The sequence below is a fragment of the Prunus avium genome, chromosome 1 (genome assembly GCF_965620075.1).
Source record: "Prunus avium chromosome 1, drPruAviu1.hap1.1, whole genome shotgun sequence".
Taxonomy (NCBI): domain Eukaryota; kingdom Viridiplantae; phylum Streptophyta; class Magnoliopsida; order Rosales; family Rosaceae; genus Prunus; species Prunus avium.
In genome coordinates this window covers 23,576,742-23,597,679 of record NC_142284.1, presented here as the reverse complement: position 1 = coordinate 23,597,679, position 20,938 = coordinate 23,576,742, and the positions used below count along the sequence as shown (strand labels likewise).

The window sequence follows — 20,938 nt, the reverse complement described above, 5'->3', positions numbered from 1 at the left end:
ATGTGGTGGGAGGAGTCATTTGGTTAGTTTTGAGTGAAATCCGATATCTAGAACTAAGGAATACACCAACCACTCCGATTAGGAACGAACTGCCTTTGAACCTAAATTGTCCAATTTCTTACACCTATTGATTTCGGATCGAACCCAAAACTTGGGCAACATCATAATATGGTGGGAGGTGTCATTTCGTTAAGTTTGAGTGAAATCCGATCTCTAGAACTACCCAAAACACCAACCACTCCAATTGGGAACGAACTGCCTTTGAACTTGAATTGTCCAATTTCTTAAACCTACTGATTTCAGTCCGAGCCCAAAACTTGGGCAACATCATAATATGGTGGGAGGAGTCATTTGGTTAAGTTTGAGTGAAATCCGATCTCTAGAACTACCCAAAACACCAACCACTCTAATTAGGAACGAACTGCCTTTGAAATTGAATTGTCCAATTTCTTACACCTATTGATTTCGGATCGAGCCCAAAACTTGGGCAACATCATAATATGGTGGGAGGAGTCATTTGGTTAAGTTTGAGTCAAATCCGATCTCTAGAACTACCCAAACGACCAACCACTCCAATTAGGAACGAACTGCCTTTGAACTTGAATTGTCCAATTTCTTACACCAATTGATTTCGGATCGGGCCCAAAACTTGGAAAACATCATAATATGGTGGGAGGAGTCATTTGGTTAGTTTTGAGTGAAATTCGATCTCTAGAACTATGGAATACACCAACCACTCCGATTAGGAACGAACTGCCTTCGAACATAAATAGTCCAATTTCTTACACTAATTGATTTCGGATCGAGCCCAAAACTTGGGCAACATCATAATATGGTGGGAGGAGTCATTTGGTTATGCTTGAGTGAAATCTGATCTCTAGAACTACCCAAAACACCAACCACTCCAATTAGGAACGAACTGCCTTTGAACTTGAATTGTCCAATTTCTAACTCCTATTGATTTCGAATTGAGTCCAAAACTGGGGCAACATAATAATATATTGGGAGTAGTCATTTGGTTAAGTTTGAGTGAAATTCGATCTCTAGAACTATGGAATACAGCAGCCATTCCGATTAGGAACGAACTGCCTTTGAACATAAATTGTCCAATTTCTTACACCTATTGATTTCGGATCGAGCCCAAAACTTGGGCAACATCATAATATGGTGGGAGGAGTCATTTGGTTAAGTTTGAGTGAAATCCGATCTCTAGAACTACCCAAAACTCCAACCACTCCAATTAGGAATGAACTGCGTTTGAACTTGAATTGTCCAATTTCTTACACCTATTGATTTCGGATCGAGCCCAAAACTTGGGCAACATCATAATATGGTGGGAGGAGTCATTTCGTTAGTTTTGAGTGAAATCCGATCTCTACAACTATGGAATACACCAACCACTCCGATTAGGAACGAAGTTCCTTTGAACATAAATTGTCCAATTTCTTACACCTATTGATTTCGGATCGAGCCCAAAACTTGGGCAACATCATAATATGGTGGGAGGAGTCATTTGGTTAAGTTTGAGTGAAATCCGATCTCTAGAACTACCTAAAATACCAATCAGTCCAATTAGAAACGAACTACATGTGTACTTGAACTGTCCAATTTCTTACAGTATTGATTTCAGATCGAGCGCAAAAGTTGGGCAACGTCATAATATGGTGGGAGGAGTCATTTGGTTAAGTTTGGGTGAAATCCGATCTCTAGAACTACCCAAAACACCAACCACTCACTGCTACAAAAATTGAAATTGACGACGGGGAAACGCCGTCGTCTTTTTCTTTTCCAAACCGTCGTTAAATCGACAGTCATCTTTTTGAATGTCAAACTACGACTGTAATTCACCGTCGTCTATTATATGTAAAAACGACGGTTTTTAAAAGAACCGTCGTCTATTACATGTAAAGACGACACTTTTTCTGAAAAAACCGTCGTTATTGAATGTAAAGACGACACTTTTTTTTTATAGAACCGTCGTCTATTAAATATAAAGACGACACTTTTTCTGAAATAACCGTCGTCTATTTAATGTAAAGACAACACTTTTTCTGAAAAAACCGTCGTCTATTTAAATGTAAAGACGACGGTTTTTTCAGAAAAAGTGTCGTCTATTTAATGTAAAGACGACACTTTTTCTGAAAAAACCGTTGTCTATTTAATGTAAAGACGACACTTTTTCTGAAAAAACCGTCGTCTATTTAAATGTAAAGATGACACTTTTTCTGAAAAAACCGTCGTTTATTATATCCAAAGACGTCTATTAAATCTTAAAAAGACGGTTTTGTTCCAAAAAATCGCCGTTTATTATCTGTAAAAGTGATGTACTAATTTCATTTTAGATATCCTAAAAAATTATTTCTTTCATAAAACTTGAAGATTCAATTGTAATTACATTGTTTACCAATCTTGATTCCTATTATATCCATACAAAATACCATATTTATAACACTATAACCTATAATTACAAAATACCATATCCAAAGCATTAACCTATGGTTGTTGTATCTTCCACAATTTGTACTTGTTCTCCACATTCAGCTGTCATCTTGGAGTTGTGTTCTAAGTCATCTTGGTCAAATGGATCTTATATTCTTCTAAGTTGTCATCTTGGCCTTTGAGCTGCACTTGATATAAGCTGCAGCACCTATTTGCCATGTCATCTTACCTGAGCAATCAAAAACCACAATAAGATTACATTATCTTGCTGTCATTTTAACTAACAAAAAACATGCATAAGCTTATGCAGGAAAAGTTCATTTGTAACACAATACAGAAGAACATTTTGACTAACTTAGAGTTTCTTTTGTGACGTGGATGGCGAGCTCACCAAGAAGGCACGATGGAGATCTGTCATCGAACCTCAAGCGACATCGAAGACCAAATCTGATGTTCTAGGATTTTCCCATCTCGCAAGGTCTCTAGATCTGTTTTCAAGGTCATCTTAACTAACAAAAAATATGCATCATCTATACAAGCATAAGCTTATGCAGGAAAAGTTCATTTGTAACACAATACGGAAGAACATTTTGACTAACTTAGAGTTGCTTCTGTGACGTGGATGGCGAGAGCTCACCAAGAAGGCGTGATGGAGATCTGTCATCGAACCTCAGGCAACATCGAAGACCAGATTTGATGTTCTAGGATTTTCCCATCTCGCAAGGTCTCTAGATATGTTTTCAAGGACATCGTCGTCGTTGACTGTGAATATGGCGTCGATGGCGGCTAGTGATGACTGATGCGAAGAACGATGGCGTTGATGGCGTCGCTGCGTCGATGGCGTTGACGGCGTCGATGGCTGGTAGGTACGTATGAGGAGTAGAAAGGTGAGAGATGGAGTGTTTCAGATAGCTCAGGAGGGTTTCAAGAAGAGAGGAGCTCAGGAGGTTTCAAGGAGGGAGAGATAAAGTTTTCAGAGACGGGGGAAAATCTGAAAATTTGTCGAGTGCGAATTCACTTAAGTGGCCTTTTTTTAGCGTGTTTCAAAAGACGACGCTTGTTAATGAGAGATAAGATTTTCAAAGACGGGGGAAAATTTGAAAATTTGTCGAGCGCGAATTCACTTAAGTGGCCTTTTTTTAGCGTGTTTTAAAAGACGACGCTTTTTATAAAAAAATCATCATCTTTACATATAATAGACGACCCTTTTTAAAAAAAAACCGTCATCTTTACATATAATAGACGACCCTTTTCATAAAAAACCGTCGTCTTTACATAATCCGTCATTCGTTTGTTTTAAAATTAAGTCGTTTATTATGATTTACAACGTCTTTAATTTCTTAATGCCGACGTGGTTTGTGGGTTTTATTAATAATATTTTATTCTATTTAATTCGAAATATTCATAATAAATTTAAAATAAATCCAAAAAATGCAACGTCAACTCCTTTGAAGTCATTGAGATATTTTCTTCCCCCTTAAGCTTTAAAAAATTAAGTTTAAGTTATACAAATTTAAAATTACCACCAAAAAGAAAAATGTTTTCATGAGTCACAACATCACTTATACTTTAATGGTTTAGGGTTTAGGGTTTAGGCGGATAAAGGTTTATTTTTGGGGTTTAGGGTTTATGGTTAATATATATTAGGCCGTAAAACCATAATCCCTTTTCTAAAATTATTTAAACATATATATATAATTTAGGGTTTATATTTTATGGTTTAGGGTTTAGGGTTTAGGGTATAGATGTAATAAGCGTCATGTTTATTTATATTGTTAACGACGGTTTTTTTTGTTTTCCGTCGATGATTATCGAAGAGCGCATTTCTAAACCATGATTTCTTTAAAATGACGTTGTACACACATAACAACGTCATAGTTTTTTAAAAAGCGACGTAAAAGGTTTTTCAAACGACGCTATTTTTCAAACCATCGTCTTTACATATAATAGACGACCCTTTTTTATAAAAAAAACCGTCGTCTTTACATATAATAGACGACCCTTTTTATAAAAAACCGTCGTCTTTACATATAATAGACGACCCTTTTTTATAAAAAAAACCGTCGTCTTTACATATAATAGATGACCCTTTTTGACAGGACCCGACCCAAATTCCACTTTGGAATCCGAGCCGGACCCTGTTTGTGTCCGACACCTGGCAAGTGCCGAGCACCAAAGACCTAATTGCCCTTCTAGTCAACTTTCAACTAAAACTGGGGTTTGACTTTTTGCTAAAAATTCAGCAAGGTCTCCCCTGCAGTTAAACCAATCCCAAGATTACACCTGTCAAACATGCATATAAAATATACACCAACTGTCAGCATGCAAATAATTACATTCCAACAGTCAGACATGCAATCTAGGGCAATATCAGAGCTCTATATAGAAGATTATAAGTATAAAATAATTATACAAGGCCCTACGCTGTCTAGGGATATGACGGAAGGTGGACTCGGCCCGGTGGTGGCGCACTGATGCACGACTACTGCCTGGGGGCGCAAAACATATAAAGGGTGAGTGGACCCAAAAACAAAGCTTAGAAAATAGTATTAGAACATACTAACCCCTCTGTAAAAACAGTTATGAAACTAAAACATTTCTTTTATATATAGCTCGTACTGAAATCCATGCCTACCTATTTATATCTATAAGCCAATCATACATGAAATCAAACATTAAGTCTGATATAAATATACGTACAGTAATTAATGCAATCGTATATATATATATATATATATATATATATATATATATATCTATATATAAACAATCACACACTTGATTAAAACATTAATTACTCGAAAGCATTGAAAACAACTTTAGTCTACCACCTAGGTGTACCCATTTAGCAATCCGTCAATTCCATATAATCCGTCAATTCCTTTAATTTCCTTCAATTCCATATAATCCGTCAATTCCATACTTGTGCCACCGGAGTGACACGTCCTAGCAGACCTCGGGAAACACAAGTCACCCGAGCCGCAATCCTAGCAGATTCAGGGGACACTTGGTCGGCCTGATCCGCAATCCTAGCAGAATTCAAGGGACACTTAGTCGGCCTGATCCGCAATCCTAGCAGAATTCAGGGGACACTTGGTCGGCCTGATCTGCAATCCTAGCAGAATTCAGGGGACACTTGGTCGGCCTGATCCGCAATCCTAGCACCACACGGTTCGAGCGTCCCCGAGACTCGTGGGGCTGTGTCAAGCATGCTGACATACCCGAAGGCAACTGGATGTCCATCGACATCAATAATACCGAAGGCAACATAATTTTATACCGAAGGCAACTTATAACTGAAGGCATCCTTTAATATGCTTGGGTACCTAGGGTGGCTTTTAAGAAAATAGTAAGTTCTGAAAAGTAAAATAAGAATTTAATTGAATTCTTATCTGCCCTTAAACTCTGCTGCCAATTTATCTGTTAATTATCTAAAAATACTTGTTAAGCTCATAATTTCATACATATACATGCCCAATTTACTTACTTCTTTTGCTTAGTTCCTATAATTCTAAATTATTTCCCTCCCTTTGTGTGTTTTGTAGGCCAATAGAGCAAGAGAGCATAATTCATGCAATTCAAGCATGTTAAGGCCTAATTTGGATGAATGGAAGAAGAGCTTAAAAGACAAACTCATTTTGGCTACAGCCCCCTGCCAGTCCAGTTCCGTAGGTCATATTGCAAGCTTTGTTTCAGCAACCTACACAGCTCGGATGAGGCAGCATTCTTCATGAAGGTTGTTCCAATGGGTGTGTACTATAACATATACAAAATTCAGCCCCATTGGATAAATATGGAGTCTGTTACCTAGCAAACACAGAGCCATGCTCAGGATGGATTTTATCAGCGCGCAAAATGAGTTAGCAATTTGTTGTGGCCTTAACTTCCTCCTCAGACCTTGGATTGGCCCAAATGACATATGGCTGGAAAGAAGACATTCTGAACTTCAATTTCGAGTGCTTAAAGTCCTAATTTGATTAATAGAAGCCCAAGTTGTAAGCCCTTGAAGTTGCTGGTTATGCTGACCTCAGCATGTGCTGGTTGGATGCTTGGTCATGGTGAGCTAGGTATGAGCTATCATTTCTGGTTGGAAGCTTGGTCATGGTGACATGAAGATGAGCTAGGGCTGCTGGTGGGATCTATTGGTGAAGTGCATCAACCAATTCAGATTTTATAATGCAAGTGTTGTATGCATTAGTGAAGTGCATCAACCAATTCATCTTTTATAATGCAAGTGTTGTATGCATTAGCCATATTGAATTCAGATTTGTCACTCCCCTCTCCCTATAAATACCACATCCATTCCACATTCAAGAAAACAACAAATCCTGAGATTCACAACCCCCACAATTCACTCCAACCATCCTCAAACACTCTCAAAATCCCAAACACTCCAACAATCACCAAAACAACTCCAGCAAACCTCTCTTTCATTTCCCTACGAATTTCATCTTCCTTAGCCATCACCACTCACTCAAACTCATCCCAAATCACCTCCATATCCTTCATACATCTTTCTAGAAGTGGGGAAGCTCTTGGAGAAGCATTAGAAGTGGAGAAGCACTTGGAGAAGCCTTGGACACCACAAGAACTTCAGAAAAAGGGTTTTTCTACTCTTATTGTATTCATTATGTTTTCTCATTTCTGTTCAAGTCTCTTTTCCATTATGAGTAGCTAAATCCATAACTAGGGCTTCGATGTAACCTAACATGAATATTCTGGGTTTATAAGTTTGGAGTTTCAAGTTTGATTCATGATTCATGTTCTTATTCATTATGCTTATAAGTTAACATGCTTGTTTGAATGATTGATCACCATTAGAACTTGTTTGTTAACTATCTTGGTTTGAATTAAGAGTATACACCATGCTTTAATTCGAATTGAACTATGAATAGGAAGAGTATGTATGGACATTCGACAACAGGGATTAGATACATACTTGGTTGTTTAAAATGTTCTTCTATGCTTAATGGGTTCCTAATGCTTAATTTTAGGTTAGACAACAAATGATCAAATTAGGGAATTAGGAACACAAGGTTAGGACCAAACACCATGGCCTAATCATACTTTAGCTAGAATCAATCTTTGAATCTGAATTAGACTTGTTACTTGAATCTTTATAACCCAGAATTGAATTGTTATGGTGATTCGAATGCCCTAGTCTCAAAATCTGTTTTCCAACTCTTAAAACCACTCTTTGTTACATTTGTTTACTTGTTTTTGTTTGCAATTTCATTTTGCTTCTTTTGTTCAACAATCACAACCACTCTTGTTTTAAATTCTGTTTTAGACATAACCTCCTACTTTCTTGAATTTGGTAATCTAAGTACATAACTAGTTTTAACTTCTCAGTCTTCGTGGGTACGACCTCGTACTTGTCTTGCTATACTACTAATTGCCCCGTACAATTGCGAGTTAACATAATATTAACAACAAATTTTGGCGCCGTTGCCGGGGACTGAACGAAAGTTCTTCCCTGGTTATGTGCCCAAGGTTACCCTATTCTTTTTAGTGTTTCTAATTAATCTAATTTTCTGTTTCAGGTAGTTTATGTCTAAAAAGCCATTACTTGAACAAGTGAGGTCTTCGTTCCAACGTTCTAGATCTTTGAACGCAGGACCATCATTGCAACCCAGACGAGTGACCTCTGAAATTCAGAATCGTCTAGAAAGGGAGTTGTCAACTGCAAAAGAGCAAGCTCTTGCTACATTTACAAGTCTTGCTCTCCACACTGAACTTCCTGGTTCTTCACCTTCAAATTCGGAAGCAAGTTCAGACCAAGAAGAAGAAGAAATGATGGCTGCCATTGAGTTCATGGGAGAACTTGATATCCCAACAATTCCAGCATCTCCTTCAAGCATTTCGCTGCCCACTGTAGCTCGAAACTATGAGCTTAAATCTTCTCATCTTAATATGTTGCCTTCCTTTTATGGTTTACCTAATGAAGATCCATTAACTCATATAAAGGATATTTTTAATGTTGTGAGTTCTTTTCCCTTGACAGGTGTGACAGAAGATCAACTTCGAATGAGAGTGTTTCCATACACTTTAAAGGATAAGGCGAAGTATTGGTTGAATTCTTTGAAGCCTGGTTCACTCACTACATGGTCTGCCATTCAAAAGAAGTTCCTGGAAAAATACTTCTCCACGCAAAAGACCGACATGCTTAGGGACAAGATCTTGTTATTTGCACAGCAAGATGATGAATCGTTTTGTGAAGCATGGGAGAAATTCAATGGGTTGCTCAACCAATGTCCTCATCATGGGATTCCATTGAAGCTTCAAATGCGTATGTTTTATAAAGGACTAACCCCTTCTAGTCATAATATAGTCACCAATTTTGCAGGTGGTTCTTTTAAAACCAAAACTCCAGAAGAAACGTACGAACTCTTTGAGGAGATAGCAATGGAGACCCAACATACGGATACAAGAGGTAAACGTGTTATTAGTGGTTCTAATGATGCTTCTAGTGTGCAGATTTCAAAATTGGAACAAAAGCTAGATGCTCTTCTTGCATTAAACTCAAGAAGCCCTCCGAAGGAAGTGTGTAGCATTTGTGAATCTCATGACCATGCTACCACAGCTTGTCCACTTGGGGCTGGATATCCAGAATTTGTGCAAGAGCAAGCTAAGTTGGTAAATTCCTACAACCAAGGTCCAAGAAATGATCCATACTCTCAAAGTTATAATCCAGGTTGGAGGAATCATCCAAACTTTTCATGGAGAAATACCCAGAATCAAGCAAATCCCCCTTCATTCCAAAGGCCACAACAATCATCATCATCATTGGAAGATATAGTGAAGCAGATGGCAATCAACCAATCCAATTTTCAGCAAACTACACAAGCTGCCATCTCCAAATTGGAAGTCCAATTAGGCCAAATAGCTGCTGAAATAACTCAAAGAGTGCCTGGGAAATGGCCAAGCCAAACTGAGATCAATCCAAAGAACCCAGAAGCCAAGGCCATTCATGTGCTCAGATCAGGTAAGATCATTGATAATAAAGATGATTCTAATCTTTCAAATGATGTTGTGATTGTAGAAGATGAAGAGGAGGAGACCATGGCCACGGAAGGAGAACAACTCAAAACTTCTCAATCTGCTCCTAAGGCCAAATCAGATTCTCAGAAATCCGATCAATTCCAATTGCATAAAAGGGATGACAAATTTGTGCCACCACATCTTCAAGAAGATAGATACGTGCCACCCGCTCCATATGTTCCACAGATTCCATTTCCAGGCCGTCTTAAGAAAGCAAAGCAAGATAAGGCTTTTAAAGAGATTTATGATATTTTGAGTAAAGTTAATATCAATTTGCCTTTGCTTGATCTTATTGAACAGATTCCTGCATATGGAAAATTCATCAAGGACTTGAAAACTCACAAGCTCAATTTCGCTCCAAATGAAGGAGTAAAGCTCGACCAGAATGTAAGTGCTGTATTGCAAAGGAAGCTTCCACCAAAACTAGATGATCCTGGCAGCTTTGACATTCCCATTAACATTGGAGGCAAGAAGGTTGGAAGAGCCATGTTGGACTTGGGAGCAAGCATCAATGTTTTGCCATATTCAGTTTATCAAGAGCTTGGCTTAGAAGGGATGAAGAAGACTTCAATGCGACTTGAACTAGCTGATCATTCTATAAAATATCCAAAAGGTATTGTAGAAGATATTCTAGTTCAAGTTAATACACTAATTCTCCCTGCTGATTTTGTAGTGATGGACATGGAAGACAATCCAAATGGAGATCGTGTTGATCCCATTCTCCTAGGCAGGCCATTCATGGCCACTGCAGACACAATCATCAAAGTGAAAGATAGCACTCTCTCCATGACTGTTTTGGGTGAAACTGTTGAATTTAAAATGCTTAATGCTCTATCTCAACCTTCTATCTCTCTTGATTCTTGCTTTTCAATTGATGTTGTGGATCATGAGGTTTCTTCCAAAATTTTGCAGAGAAAGTCTAATGATGCTCTAGAAGCTGTCTTAACACAAGAAGAGGAAGATCTTTGTGAACCGGAGTTCCAAGAAGTGGTGGCTGCCTTAGAAGTGTTTCCGCCATACCCACCATCCTTTAGGCCACCAATCGAGCCTCTTGGACCATCATCCACGAAATTGGAGCCATCCATTGTCATCCCACCAAAGCTAGAACTTAAACCTCTTCCCAATAATCTTAAATATACATATTTGGGTGCTAACGAAACTCTCCCTGTAATAATTGCTGCAGGTCTCTCCTCACATGAAGAAGAGAGCTTAATTAAAGTTCTAAAAGAGCATAAAACAGCCATTGGGTGGACCATAGCAGACATCAAAGGAATTAGTCCAAGCATGTGCATGCACCGGATTTTAATGGAAGAAGACAGCAAACCATCTCGTGATGCCCAAAGGAGGCTAAATCCCAACATGAAAGAGGTGGTTAGAGCTGAAGTTTTAAAGCTACTCGATGTAGGAATCATCTACCCAATTTCAGATTCTAAGTGGGTGAGCCCTGTGCAAGTTGTTCCAAAGAAGTCCGGAATCACCGTTGTGAAGAATGAGAAGAATGAGCTAGTTCCTACACGAACTGTCACTGGTTGGAGAGTTTGCATTGATTACAGGAAGTTGAACACATCCACTAGAAAAGATCATTTCCCCTTGCCTTTTATTGATCAAATGCTTGAACGTTTATCTGGCCATGCTTACTATTGTTTTCTTGATGGTTTTTCAGGTTATAATCAAATTCCCATTGCTCCGGAAGACCAAGAGAAAACCACATTCACATGCCCATTTGGTACGTTTGCTTATAGAAGGATGCCATTCGGTTTGTGCAATGCCCCAGCAACTTTCCAAAGATGCATGATGTCAATCTTTTCAGATATGGTGGAACGATTCATTGAGGTATTTATGGATGATTTTTCAGTTTTTGGTTCCTCTTTTGATAATTGTCTTCACCACTTGTCTCTAGTGCTTAAAAGATGCCAAGAAACAAATCTGATTTTGAATTGGGAGAAGTGTCACTTCATGGTGAGACAAGGCATTGTACTAGGCCATGTGATTTCAAGCAAGGGAATCGAAGTGGATAAAGCCAAGATCGACCTCATCTCAAATCTTCCACCCCCTACCTCTGTTAAAGGAATTAGAAGCTTTCTAGGTCATGCTGGATTCTATAGAAGGTTCATCAAAAATTTCTCAAGCATTACAAGGCCATTGTGTAATCTCCTTGCTAAGGATGCTGTTTTTGAGTTTAATGAAGCTTGCATGGAAGCTTTTTCTACCTTGAAGAGGGAGCTAACTTCAGCCCCTATTATCATAGCTCCGGATTGGTCTTTACCATTTGAAATAATGTGTGATGCCTCTGACTTTGCTATTGGTGCAGTTTTAGGTCAAAAGAAGAACAAGCTGCCCCATGTGATTCATTATGCTAGCCGGACCTTGAATGATGCTCAAATCAACTACTCCACAACAGAGAAGGAGTTGCTTGCTGTGGTTTTTGCTTTAGAAAAATTTCGTTCTTACCTTGTTGGTTCTAAAGTAATTGTTTATTCTGACCATGCAGCCCTTAGATACTTGCTCACTAAGAAGGATGCCAAACCACGCTTGATTAGATGGATTCTCTTGCTGCAAGAATTCGATTTGGAGATTCGAGATAAGAAGGGATGTGAGAATGTGGTAGCTGATCATTTGAGCAGAATTGTGGTTGAAGAAAAAGGAGGAGCTGTGCTACCCTTGAATGAGACTTTCCCTGATGAACAACTATATGCTGCCCAAGTCAAAGAGCCATGGTATGCTGATTTTGTTAATTATCTTGCTTGTGGTGTTCTTAGAAATGATCTAACTTCTCAGGATAAGAAGAAGTTCTTTTCCATGGTGAAACATTATGTATGGGATGAACCTTTCTTATTCAAGCATTGCCCGGATCAACTCATCAGAAGATGTGTTCCAGAAGAAGAGCAAGAAAGCATACTTAGGCATAGCCACAAATTGGCCTGTGGAGGTCACTTTGGAGCTAAGAAAACAGCACTTAAAATTCTGCAATCTGGTTTCTTTTGGCCCACTCTATTTAAAGATGCATTTAATTTTTGTGTTAAGTGTGATAGGTGCCAAAGGATGGGGAACATAAGTCGCAGGAATGAAATGCCATTGAATAACATACTTGTTGTGGAGCTCTTCGATGTGTGGGGTATTGATTTCATGGGGCCATTCCCATCTTCCTTTGGTTATACTTACATACTTGTTGCTGTTGATTATGTGTCTAAATGGGTGGAAGCCATAGCCACCAAAACCAATGATTATAAGGTGGTGCTAAAGTTCTTGAAGGATAATATTTTCACAAGGTTTGGTACTCCAAGGGCTGTCATTAGTGATGGAGGCAGCCACTTCTGTAACAAGCCATTCGAAGCACTCATGAAAAAGTACAACATCACCCATCGAGTCTCTACACCATATCATCCGCAAACTTCTGGTCAAGTGGAAATAAGCAATAGAGAAATTAAGCACATCCTGGAGAAGGTGGTGAACAATACAAGGAAAGATTGGGCAGCCAAGCTCAATGATGCATTATGGGCTTATAGGACTGCATATAAGACTCCCATTGGAATGAGCCCTTATCGTCTTGTGTTTGGGAAAGCTTGTCACCTGCCAATGGAGCTTGAACACAATGCTTTTTGGGCCATCAAGAAGTTGAATTTTGATCTAGACAAGGCAGGCCATGCAAGAAAGTTTCAGCTCAATGAATTGGAAGAAATTAGACATGAGTCTTATGAGAATGCAAAGCTTTACAAAGAACGAACCAAGAGTTACCATGACAGAAACATTCAACAGAAAGAGTTCTCCAAAGGTATGTCAGTTCTTTTGTTTAACTCACGTTTGCGTCTCTTTCCAGGAAAATTGAAGTCTAGATGGCAAGGCCCATTCACCGTGGTCAATGTTTCTCCCTATGGAGCTGTGGAGATTCAAAACCCTAAAGATGGCTCGACTTTCAAAGTAAATGGACAACGTTTAAAGCCATTCTATGAGGGAGTTTCAGCTGGCATCCAAACTGGCCATGTGGTAGATCAACTTCCCTTCGTACCATCAACTTAGCTGATTGCACAATGTCTTGCCAAGACAGTAACTAAGGCGCTTCTTGGGAGGCAACCCATGTGTTCAAGAAGAAGGTGCTTGGTAGCAATCGACCTAATCGCATCAAGGGGGAGCATTTCAATCCTTTCTCTTTACTTGTTATTATTTTAAATTTCTGTTTTTTTTTTTATAAAAATTTAAAAAAAATAAAAAAATTTAAAAATTTAAAAAGATTTTTCATATGAGCTAACTTATGGTAACTCCAGTGAGCACTTCCGTCAATACAGTGTCTAGGAGTTCTTTAGGCGACACCTTCGGTGTCTAAGAAGTTTGGGTTTTAAGCGGGACCATTGTGACCCCTCCAACCTTCCCGGATCCCCTGGCTGTGTTTTCTGAGGCCCTTAACTGGTCATCCATGAGTTGCTTATATATTCATTTTTTTTATTTTTTATTTTTCCTAAACCTTCTTCTAAACTTTTCCCTTTATCATTTGTTTGTTCTCAATCATCTTTTGTATGCTTTCACATTGAGGACAATGTTCAATTCAGGTCTGGGGGGAAGGTTTTCAATTTCAATTTTCTTATCCATTTGTGTTTTCAATTTTCGTTCTCTTGTCACTTTTTTTTATTTTTTATTTTTTTTAAAGAATGTCATACAATCAATGCTATGGAGCTGCTATTTGAGGTTTTCATATCAGAATTTCGCACTTCACAAAGCTTTTGCTCTTAGAATTCTGGTGGCTAAAGTACCATGCTCAAATTCTTGAAGGAAAATAGTGGAGACTACCCTAGTGAGCTATATCGAGCCTAATTGCTTTCTTGAGAGGGTTTAAAGTGTTCTATTTCTCATCCATACTTATTTTCTTCAATTCACTCTAATTGATCTCATCATTTCATTTTGATCGAATACTAAGGATGATTCTCTTTTGCAGATATCATATGCTTGCTCTCATTCATGAATGAACTCATTGAAGTGATGCTAGGCTATGTGTGTATAACCATTCTATATGCTTTCTTTTCACCCTACCCATATGTGTGTTCCATTAGCCCTCTTGAAGCCAAACACTCAAAGCCTTTTCTTTTATCACCCTCATCATTTTCCCTACCTTTGTATCTCAATCTGAGATACTTAACCTCTTGTAGCCATACCCTATAACTTAGAAATATACCAAGGTGTGCCAAGATAAAGTTTGATGCAAGGAAGTTGCTGCCGTGTACCTAAATGAAATTTGGTGTGAATCTGTGCAATGAAGTTAATGAAGATGCAGATCAAATCAACGAAGATGAAAGTGTTTCGATTTGATCTAAGTGTGAAAAATAAAGTCCATGCCAGGTGATACCATGAAGTTTGCTGCCATGCCAATCTAAATCAATGATGCCTTGCAGATTAATGAAGCATGCAACCTTGGTATGTTCTTAAGTTATTTGTTTTTCCTTCCAATTCTTCCATTTCCCCTAAACCTTAGCCTTTCATTACAACATTGTGAAAGACCTAGCTGATCTTTGAGGATGTATTCATGGGTGCTGGTAAGTATGTGTGTATCTCTATTCTTAGTATTTAATTCCTTTCATGAGATCTAACCAAATTTGTGCTTCTATTTCATACACTCACTTATGCTTTCTTGAGAGAATTAAAACATAGGTTCTGAGTGATTGAGTGTTATCTGTGAGAATTAGAGTCGAAGCATGTTCTCTATTCAAGGTTTGAGTGTGCTTGCTTTGAAACTGTGTGCCTTTGAGCTATAGCTTCCACTTGTACACACTGATTGATGACCTATCTTGGCAACTCTATGGTGTTGAAGGTATGACTAAAACTTTCTTTCATTTTCATTAGTTGATTTCAAAGTTGTTTTTCTAACCATTTTGTTTTGTAGAGTTAGAAAAACGTTTGTGGGTATCATATCTGTTAAACCCTCAGGAGACACAACTCCTCCTACTAGGGATGCCTAGAGGTTTAAAGGCTTGTTGCATACGCTCAATGCAATCGAGTTACCTACGAAAGTGGTCTAGTTAACTTCTTGTTTTGTTTTTATCTTTGTTTCTCTTTTGTTTTGCTCGAGGACTAGCAAAATCTAAGTTTGGGGGTGTGTTAAGCTCATAATTTCATACATATACATGCCCAATTTACTTACTTCTTTTGCTTAGTTCCTATAATTCTAAATTATTTCCCTCCCTTTGTGTGTTTTGTAGGCCAATAGAGCAAGAGAGCATAATTCATGCAATTCAAGCATGTTAAGGCCTAATTTGGATGAATGGAAGAAGAGCTTAAAAGACAAACTCATTTTGGCTACAGCCCCCTGCCAGTCCAGTTCCGTAGGTCATATTGCAAGCTTTGTTTCAGCAACCTACACAGCTCGGATGAGGCAGCATTCTTCATGAATGTTGTTCCAATGGGTGTGTACTATAACATATACAAAATTCAGCCCCATTGGATAAATATGGAGTCTGTTACCTAGCAAACACAGAGCCATGCTCAGGATGGATTTTATCAGCGCGCAAAATGAGTTAGCAATTTGTTGTGGCCTTAACTTCCTCCTCAGACCTTGGATTGGCCCAAATGACATATGGCTGGAAAGAAGACATTCTGAACTTCAATTTCGAGTGCTTAAAGTCCTAATTTGATTAATAGAAGCCCAAGTTGTAAGCCCTTGAAGTTGCTGGTTATGCTGACCTCAGCATGTGCTGGTTGGATGCTTGGTCATGGTGAGCTAGGTATGAGCTATCATTTCTGGTTGGAAGCTTGGTCATGGTGACATGAAGATGAGCTAGGGCTGCTGGTGGGATCTATTGGTGAAGTGCATCAACCAATTCAGATTTTATAATGCAAGTGTTGTATGCATTAGTGAAGTGCATCAACCAATTCATCTTTTATAATGCAAGTGTTGTATGCATTAGCCATATTGAATTCAGATTTGTCACTCCCCTCTCCCTATAAATACCACATCCATTCCACATTCAAGAAAACAACAAATCCTGAGATTCACAACCCCCACAATTCACTCCAACCATCCTCAAACACTCTCAAAATCCCAAACACTCCAACAATCACCAAAACAACTCCAGCAAACCTCTCTTTCATTTCCCTACGAATTTCATCTTCCTTAGCCATCACCACTCACTCAAACTCATCCCAAATCACCTCCATATCCTTCATACATCTTTCTAGAAGTGGGGAAGCTCTTGGAGAAGCATTAGAAGTGGAGAAGCACTTGGAGAAGCCTTGGACACCACAAGAACTTCAGAAAAAGGGTTTTTCTACTCTTATTGTATTCATTATGTTTTCTCATTTCTGTTCAAGTCTCTTTTCCATTATGAGTAGCTAAATCCATAACTAGGGCTTCGATGTAACCTAACATGAATATTCTGGGTTTATAAGTTTGGAGTTTCAAGTTTGATTCATGATTCATGTTCTTATTCATTATGCTTATAAGTTAACATGCTTGTTTGAATGATTGATCACCATTAGAACTTGTTTGTTAACTATCTTGGTTTGAATTAAGAGTATACACCATGCTTTAATTCGAATTGAACTATGAATAGGAAGAGTATGTATGGACATTCGACAACAGGGATTAGATACATACTTGGTTGTTTAAAATGTTCTTCTATGCTTAATGGGTTCCTAATGCTTAATTTTAGGTTAGACAACAAATGATCAAATTAGGGAATTAGGAACACAAGGTTAGGACCAAACACCATGGCCTAATCATACTTTAGCTAGAATCAATCTTTGAATCTGAATTAGACTTGTTACTTGAATCTTTATAACCCAGAATTGAATTGTTATGGTGATTCGAATGCCCTAGTCTCAAAATCTGTTTTCCAACTCTTAAAACCACTCTTTGTTACATTTGTTTACTTGTTTTTGTTTGCAATTTCATTTTGCTTCTTTTGTTCAACAATCACAACCACTCTTGTTTTAAATTCTGTTTTAGACATAACCTCCTACTTTCTTGAATTTGGTAATCTAAGTACATAACTAGTTTTAACTTCTCAGTCTTCGTGGGTACGACCTCGTACTTGTCTTGCTATACTACTAATTGCCCCGTACAATTGCGAGTTAACATAATATTAACAACAATACTCCAGTTTGACTACGATCCAACGGTCCGAACGTATTGAACCCGGAAAACGCACACTGTGCGAGATCCGTTCGGGGTTCAAACGTTATCCGAATTGAGATCCGCGAAATCCTACGCGCTCGTGAGGACACGAGGATCGTTCTGGGACCAAGAGTGGTCCCCGCTACCTGGCCCACGCGCCGTCCACGCGCCGGCCGCGCGTGGGTGTACCTAACAATTTCCGGCGACCGGAAAATCTCTAAACCGCTGGCCCAAACTCCTAGTCTAGGTAAAACACCAAATTTGGAACCACTTTTGTTCTTGGACTAAGGCCAAAACGTGACCGGAAGTGACTGATTCCGGCATCCTAAGCTCGGCAGAAACTTAACTCGAAAACTAACCTCTTAAACCTCAAAATCTCTCCAATCCTACCCAACAATCAGCTAGAACGTGAAAATCAGTCGAATTTCCATACCTAATTCATCCGATTTGGTGGCCGGATGACGACGAACGGAGCCGACGAAATTCTGCCAAAACTGACGCGATTTTCTGGTTCTCTCCAGCGATTCGTGGCGGCAGGCGGCGGGGGAGGACGTCGGGCAAGGAGGCTGGGGAGTCGCCGGTCCGATCTGGGCTGGCCGGCGTCGATGGTGGTGGCTGGGAGGAGGGGTGGTGTCGGCTGGAAAACCAGAGGGGGGGGGAGATGTCGCGAGGAAGAAGAGAGAGTGAGGAGAGAGAAAGGGAGGGTCTGATTTTAAAATCTGATTTTTTTTTCCAAAATTTCAATTTTGCCCTTTTTCGTATTTTGATTGTATTATCTTCAATACGACTCGGAATTGAGCCCATTACGTGTCTACGGACTCGTTTTGTCGTGCTCTACGCAATGGTACAAGTGGATTTTCCAAATTCTTTCTCGGTCAAAAAGTCAACTTAAAACCTAAAAAATTATTCCGAGGGTAGTTTAGTCTTTTCCTTCATTAAATTAATAGTTAAATAATAATTAAGGTTTGGGTTGTTACACTTTTTTATAAAAAAACCGTCGTCTTTACATATAATAGACGACCCTTTTTATAAAAAACCGTCGTCTTTACATATAATAGACGACCCTTTTTTATAAAAAAACCGTCGTCTTTACTTATAATAGACGACCCTTTTTATAAAAAACCGTCGTCTTTACATATAATAGACGACCATTTTTATAAAAAACCGTCGTCTTTACATATAATAGACGACCCTTTTTTATAAAAAAACCGTCGTCTTTACTTATAATAGACGACCCTTTTTATAAAAAACCGTCGTCTTTACATATAATAGACGACCCTTTTTATAAAAAAAACCGTCGTCTTTACTTCATAATAGACGACCCTTTTTATATGAAAACCGTCGTCTTTACATATAATAGACGACCCTTTTTATATGAAAACCGTCGTCTTTACATATAATAGACGGCCCTTTTTATATGAAAACCGTCGTCTTTACTTCATAATAGACGACCATTTTCATATAAAAAGGGTCGTCTTTACTTCATAAAAGACAACTGATCGGTTCATAATTGTATATCATTTTGTACCCTTCTACCTTATGATTTGGTTATGTTATTGAGTTAAACTTGTGCTTTTAATCCATTTTCTGTTTTGATAAGTCCATAATTTCATACACTTGCTTGCCTTCTTTACTTAGTGATTTTGCTTAGTTTCTCTTTATTTTGAGTCACTTACCTCTATTTGTGTATTTTGTAGGTTAAGATAGCAAGAGATCACATTTGATGCAATCCATGCATGTTAAGGGCTGATTGGCAAAGAGCAAGAGCTTAAAGACAAAACCAAAGTTGGGCCACACTTCTTGTCAGTCCAGTTTCGTAAGTCACCTTGCAGGTCTCAATTCAGCAATCTGCACAACTCGGATGAGGAGACATTCTTCATAGAAGTTGTTCAATTGGGTGTCTAGTATAACATATCCAAAATTCAGCCCAATTAAACATATGTGGAGTCCTTAGCCCGTCCAACACTGAACCATGCTCAGGAGGATTTGCAGCTGCCAGCTTTGAGCCTTGTCTCCTCCTTTAAGCCATGTGCCTCACTCATGCTGCAACTGACTTTGGATCCAACATAATGAGTGAAGTGGGGAGGCATTCCAGCTATGAAATTCTAAAGGAGCAAGTTGGTACATGCTGGAGTTATTATAGAGAAAGCATGTGCATGCATGTAAAGCAAAGAAATGAAATGAAGTCAATTCCAGTCTCTGTTCGGGTGCCAACTTGCAAGGCCCAAAACGCACACTTCTACTGCTCCGATGGGAATACTTTCTTCATAGAAGTTATTCCAATGGGTGTCTAGTATAACATATCCAAATTTGAGCACCATTGGATACGTTTGGAAACCTCTGGCTTTCCTACACCAAGTCTGGTTCAGAAGACTCGTTTTTGTTCAACAACCAAAAGAAGACCACATGGGTTGGCAGCAAAAGGCAGCCACAATTGATCACCTTTGATCCCATGTGAAGAAAGTTTGAGGTGCAGCAAAAGAAGTATGGGATGAGATTGATTCCAACCACACTAACATAGACAAGATGAGGTGGGAGTTATGGGTTGTATTAAAGATGAAGGATGGTGTGGGTATTCATCATGTTGTTCCTCCCTCTTAGCCCTATAAATAGAGAAGCCTTCAAGCTTCAAAACACACCCCAAGGGGGGCAGCTCTCAAACACTTCTCTAGAGCTCCCTTACCTTCTCTCCCTCAAATTCTCTTAGTTTCCTTTCAAGTTGTCAATTGTTGTAACAAAATGAGTTTACTAAATTTTCCTTCAAGTTCCACTTTACTTTTATTTGTAATGTACATTCTTTCTTAAGTATTCAAGTTTAATTAGTTTCCAAGTTTCAATTATGGTTTTTGTTCTTATTCATTATGCTTATAAGTTAATATGCTAGTTTGAATGATTGATCACCATTTAGGCTTGCATGTTAGCTATCTTGGTTTGAATTAAGAGTAGACACCATGCTTTAATTCGAATTGAACTATGGATAGGAAGAGTATGTATGGACATTCGACAACAGGGATTAGATACATACTTGGTTGTTTAAATTGTTCTTCTATGCTTAATGGGTTCCTAATGCTTAGTTTTAGGTTAGACAACAAATGATCAAATTAGGGAATTAGGAACACAAGATTATGACCAAACACCATGGCTTAATCATACTTTAGCTAGAATCAATCCGTTAATCTAATTGAACTTGGGAACTTATTTATTTCCTTTTTTTTCTTGTTTTATTTATTTTCTTTTTCATTTCTATTTTGTGTAGGGGAAACAAATTGGATCATTCAATCACCAATCCTCGTGGGATCGACCTCGCACTTACATATGCTATACTACCAAACGGCTCGTGCACTTGCGAGTATCACAAGT

General features: G+C 38.6%; 1 non-coding gene across 1 annotated transcript; it reads right to left on the bottom strand.

The window, feature by feature from the left end:
* Positions 1 to 8,601: 8,601 nt before the first annotated feature.
* Positions 8,602 to 8,708, bottom strand: LOC148297623 (small nucleolar RNA R71). The gene has a single exon (XR_015833229.1). It is a non-coding gene; the product is annotated as a small nucleolar RNA R71 (small nucleolar RNA).
* Positions 8,709 to 20,938: the final 12,230 nt, after the last annotated feature.